The sequence below is a fragment of the Myotis myotis genome, unplaced genomic scaffold (genome assembly GCF_014108235.1).
Source record: "Myotis myotis isolate mMyoMyo1 unplaced genomic scaffold, mMyoMyo1.p scaffold_m19_p_5, whole genome shotgun sequence".
Classification (NCBI taxonomy): domain Eukaryota; kingdom Metazoa; phylum Chordata; class Mammalia; order Chiroptera; family Vespertilionidae; genus Myotis; species Myotis myotis.
This window is the reverse complement of record NW_023416357.1, coordinates 37,101,846-37,107,968: the sequence shown is the minus strand read 5'-3', so window position 1 is coordinate 37,107,968 and position 6,123 is coordinate 37,101,846.

The window sequence follows — 6,123 nt, the reverse complement described above, 5'->3', positions numbered from 1 at the left end:
TCGGTCGCCCCGGCCCCCGCGCTTACCCTGCAGCGCCGCCTAGGGGCCGTCGGGGATACAGCGGAGTCTTGTCGCGCAGAGGGAGGACCAGGCCCTATTTTTCTGTTACTAAAAGGCTAGGAACGTGGTTTTCTGTGTCTTGGTTCAAACCCCAGTCCTGCCACTTAGTAATTGTGTCACTTGGGCTTTTTGTACCTCGATTTTCTTATCTGTAAAATAGACGTAGTAATACCTGTATCATAGGTTTGTTGGGAGGATTGTATGTGTTAATATGTGAAGACTGTCTAGAGCAGTGAATCGAATATAGTAATCAATACATTATTATTGCTCAGGGAAATTTGAGGGGAAAAGGGGGTTTGGAGCGGTGTACATTATGATTAGTTCACAATCCTCTACTTATTTTGAATACACATAACGAGTCTGAGTAACATACAAAAGAATGAGAATCACAGCCTCTACCTGCTGGAACGTCATCATCTATTCTGCAACATTTAGCCATTTGAGAGCAAGGCCTGGGTGGCAACATTTCATGTTCTTGGCTTTTCGTGTTGAAGGTTTCTCAAACAATGTGTGATATGGGTGTAACCAGAAAAGACTCACCGATAGGCAGCACCTGACCTGGAACTGGCAAAACGTGGATATGGCACCGTGGGAAGCCGAAGGCTGTGTAGAACACAGAGGAAGGACTGACGCTTAAAGCTAACGATGCATATTTTCCCAGTTGAGGCAAATGAGGGAGCAAATGTACAATACTCCTCGGCTGTAGGGAGGTTTTAAATTCAGAATGTTTCATAGCATTGTCTGTTTATTGAATTGTACAACAATGTCCATATCTTTTACCGGCACCAGGCGATACTTGTTGGCCCAGAGTGGGATAGTTCAAGTAAAGCCCACCAAAGAGTAGCATTCTTTTTTATTTTTATCCAAAATGTGTTTATTGGGACAGTTCCCACTCTCCTTGGTTCCGGTGTTTTTAGTGCTGCTTCCTTCTGAAGGAGTGTCCTATGGAAGCCTTGCTTTTCCTCCTGTCGGCCTAGAGAGAGAGGACCGTAGAGCTACCGTTTGTGCGGCTAAGGATGGTAGCGATTTTATGCCATCCTTGGCGTTTCACATTCGTGAGGTAGGAATTGGGGCTCTGCACCAGGCCCCTCTCCTTCCCTTCTGGAGAGGAATGAAGGAGATTCTTAGCGAGAGGCATGTCGTCAGGGGGAATTCTCACCAGAAAGGGAGTGACATTCTTGCTTCACTGTCTCACAAAGTGACTTTTTTGGTAGCAATTTTTGGGTAGCAAATTTCTTTGTAGAATTCTTATTTTCTAATTGGAATGACAGTAGCATCAACTATCATGTTTGTCTAGAGCTAGTGCCATTCCTAGAGAGAACTAGGTAAAATGACATGTATAAGTTGAAGTTAAATTTCATCCCAAGTGGAGCTTGAGTTCACTTAATATTTCTGATTTGGTTAGAATTGTTACACTATTTTTTTTATGCCAATATAAGTACATTTCCTACAACTGAGGGATGTGTGTGTGTGTGTGTGTGTGTGTGTGTGTGTGTGTGTTGGAAGGAAAAGTGTCTCTGGTTTCCTTATTCCTACTCACTTATCAACCCATTCCAGCTTGCTTCTGCATTCCTCACTCCTCTGAAGCAACTCTCTCATGGAGATTTTTCAGCAAATGCCATCTCACCTCTCTATAGCTTTCAACATAGTTAATCCCTCCCTCCTTCTTGGAACCTTCTCTTTCCTTGGTTTCTAGAACCCCACATTTGCTTGTCTCAAAGGAAGCTCAAGTTCTTTATGTCCAAAAGTATATGCATGATCTTTCCCCTAAATCTGGCACCATTTATTTCTTTAAGCAAACCAAAAATGTAGGCAGCATCCTTAACACCTCCCCTTCCTTATGCTATATATCCAGCCCATCAGCAAGTCATGTCAATTTTGTTTACCTTATCAGTATTTCTTAAATCAATCCAAAATTTCTCATCTCCATCACCACCATAAAGTCTAGGTTACTGCCATCTTTTGTTTAGACCACTACAGTAACCTCCTTACTAGTTTTCCCAAGTTTACCAGAAAGAGAGTGACAGTCTTGCTTCACTGTGTCCCCAAGTGACTTTTTTGTAGCAGTTTTTGGGTAGCAATCTGTGTTTCACATGTGCTACAGTAATAGCGATATTTTCCAAATGCAAATCTTATAATGCACCACCCTCCACCCTCCAGCCTTCCAGTGGCTTTCCATTACATTTAAGACAAACTTGAATCATTAACATGGCCAACAACATCCCATATGGGCTTCATCTCACATCAAGCTGCCTTCTGATCTCTGGGTTCCAGTCACTCTTTCCCCCATCCAGTTGTTCTGCTTATCTTCTAATAAAATAATTTGCTTAGACTATTTTTTCATGTCCAGAATACACTACCTCCGCCTCCACTTGTTAAAATCCTATTCAGCCCTGGCTGGTTTGGCTCAGTGGATAGAGCATCGGCCTGTGGACCGAAGGATCCTGGATTCCATTCTGGTCAGGACACGTGCCGAGGTTGCAGGCTCGATCCCCAATAGGGGGTGTGCAGGAGGCAGCCGATCAATGATTCTCTCTCATTATTGGTGTTTCTATCTCTCTCTCCCTCTCCCTTCCTCTCTGAAATCAATAAAAAAATATTTTAAAAAAATCCTATTCACTCTTTTTGTTACAGGTTGAGTTCTCCAAGAAGCAGACTCTGAGACGAAGGTTAGTGTGCAGGATGTTTATTAAGGAGTGCTTCTGAGAGCAACAGCTGTGAAGGGGAGGGAAAGGAAACAACTGGGCCGCGGGAGGAGTTGAGAAGTGGGGGGTCCAACTAAAGCCTCCGTGGACCTCATGGAGATCTCTGGATTACAATGGTCCTTGAGAAATATCTTACATATTTTCCCAATAAAGTGCTTTATAGCTCCAGGATCCAGTCCAGGATGATGTGTTGCATTTAATCGTCATGTCTTGTTGGTTTTCTCCTATTGGGAGCAGTCCTGGTCTCTCTCTCTTTCACAATCTTGACATATTTGTAGAGGACAGGACACTTACTTTGCAGAATGTTCATCAGTTTGGATTTGTCTGATGTTTCCTCATGATTGACTTTAGGATATGCTTTTTTGGTAGGAATACCACAGAAGTGATTCTATGTTTCTCTCAGAGCCTTCTCCTCCATCCCAGCTGTTATTATTGTAAAATCTAGTTTTGAGCCCAGCTGGGTGTGGCTCAGTGCTTGAGCGTCAACCTATGAACCAGGAGATCACGGTTTGATTCCCAGTCAGGGCACATACCCAGGTTGCAGGCTCGATCCCCAGGGTGGGACTTGCAGGAAGCAGCCGATCAATAATTCTCATCATTGATGTTTCTATCTCTTTCTCTCTCTCTCTGAAATCAATAAAGATATATTAACAAAATAAAAATCTAGTTTTGACTCATTTGCATACAGTGACAAGTATGGAGATGAAACATTTTCTCTTAGTTTAACTTTCAGGCAGCTGGAGGAGCAAGAAAAGGAGCTAATTTTTTAGAGAGGCTACTATGTACCAGGAATTCTCTTGTTTCATTTAATTTTAGAAAATCCTTTCAAGGTTGCCATTATTTTCTGTTACAGAGTTTAGCCCCCAAAAGGGATATATCATAAATATAATATAATATAATATAATTAATATAATCCTATATAATATAGAGCTAATATGCTAATTAGACCAGATGGCTGAACGACCTTGGAATGACCAGTGGGTGGGGGGCAGGGCCAGCGCTAAGGAGCAGTGAGCCCAGGTGGGGGTGGCGAGCACAGCGGTGGTGGCGGTAGCCTCTCCCGCCTCTGCGGCAGGCAGGCAGTAAGCTGCGAGGGGTCCTGGATTGCGAGAGGGCGCAGGCCAGGCTGAGGACCCCCCCCCCCCACACATGAATTTCGTGCACCGGTCCTCTAGTATAATATAACTAGTAAGACAAGATCACCCTTGAGATGGGCAAAGTGCACGTCAGAGTCAGCTGTTTTGCAATGTTCTTCCTGACTGCATAAATAACAACTGATTCCAATGATGTAAGAGAACCAGATTGGGGGCGGGTGCTGTTTCTTAAGCCATGTCCAGGAGTCTGGATCAGAGAGTGTGGTGGACATTGTCATGAGTGGCAACTTAGTGCCAGCTTCCTTCCTTCCGAAGAATATTTATTGAGTGCTTACCATGTGTTAGGTCCAACTTTAGGTACTTGTTGGGTTTCCCAGAAGCAAATTCTGAGAGAAGGATTTGTGTGAAAGTGATTAGTAAATGTTTCAGGAAAAACTGGTAGGAGATGGGAAGATGGGACAGGAAAGGCAAGAAGGGTATGGCAAGGTGTCTTAGTCCATCTGGGCTGCTGTAAAAGAATACCATAGACTGGTCACTTATAAACAACACATATTTATTTCTCACATTTCTGAAGGCTGGGAGTCTAGGATCAAGGTGCCGGCAGAATTGGTGTCTGGGGAAGACCTACTTCCTGGCTCTTAGACAGCAGCTTTTTGCTGTGTCTTCACATGGCAGAAGGGGCAAGCTAGCCCTCTGGGGTCTTTTTTTTTTTTTTAAATTAAATAAGGGCACTAATCCCAGTCATGAGAGCTCTGTCTGCCATGATCTGATACTGTTCCTAAGGCCCATCACCCATCACTTAATACCAATACTTTGGAGGGTAAAATCTCAACATATGAATCTTGTGGGGAAGGGCACAAACACTCAGACCATAGCACTAGGGAATTTGGATATTTGGGGAACAATTTTCTAACAAAAAGAAGAAGGTGCTGGCTGAAGGAGAGCTCCTGGGATGTGTAAAAGTGGGAAAGGGACCCAAGGGGAGATGGGCAAAGGACCTACTGACAGTGCATACTACAAGGCTTCATATATTTTAGTCATTTCCCACATTATGTCCCCTACCTTCTCAAGGTTGAAACCAGAAAGTTCACATGCCCAGAGTTTTTTTGTAGCTAGAGTCCTGACGTGTGACCTGGGGTTCACCAATCAGACATATCCAGGGGTGACTTCAGCTAAGGAGACAGCAAGTGGGGACTGGTTTTCCACTGTGAGGGAGGCATGCAGTCCTTTGGGAGTAGCAGTGGCAGAGCTTCTGGTGTCCATTCCTGAGCATCTTTGGTGCCGAGTGGCAGTGGCATATGCGTTTTTGGCAGAGTGGCCGCCATTGTATTTGGGCCTTCCTTCTGATTGTCTAGCTTCAGAGACTGGCTCTCTTGTCCTCCAAGAGATTCTGTGAATTACCCAATATCCCTTACTACATTTCTGCATGAGCTAGTCAGAGTGGAGAGTGTTGGTAATTAAGAACACTGAATGGTACTGGTGATATTGCACCAAACTTTGAATAACAGTAAGTGGCTCATAGACTTTGTAAATATATTTTATTTCAGAATAAGGAGCAGTAAGTGCAATACTCATTAAAACAATCTAATATGTTGCATGTTAGTGGAGAAAGCTACCTTGAACTCAACTCATCATATTACAGAACAGAAAGAGTTCACCCCCCATTGATAGCAGAGCCAAGCACATTGAGACTTGCAGTGGAGAAATGTTGACTATTTTATTATGAATGGTGCAAACCAGGAGGATAGGAAGCTGATTCACAAAAGTCTGAACTTTCTGATGGAGTGTAGGTTACAGATTATACAGTGGGGCCTTGACTTATGAGTTTAATTCGTTTCGTGACGGAGCTCGTAACTCAAATTACTCGTATGTCAAATCTTAATGTGAACGAGTGAGACACATGATGCTGGGCTGATGTTGTGGTGTTCACTGTGATGTTTGCTGCGCCAACTAGCGGTGGGGTATCTGAAGCTGGCTCGTAACCCGAATTTTAGCTCGCAACTCAAAGCAAAAAATCGGCTGAGAGACGGCTCGTATCTCGAAAAACTCATTAGTCAGGACACTCATAAGTCAAGGCCCCACTGTATAGGGCAAAATCACAAGACACCTGGGTTAGGATTTGGGGTTGGGGTGAGAACTGATTGATTGGAGGTGAGGTATGGGTAATGAATAATTTCTTCAGGTCTTCAGGACAGTCTGAGGTCTTTTCCGATGACCTTGTGTTAGTCCAGGCAACTGTGGCAGGCTAATTGTGAGTTTGCAAG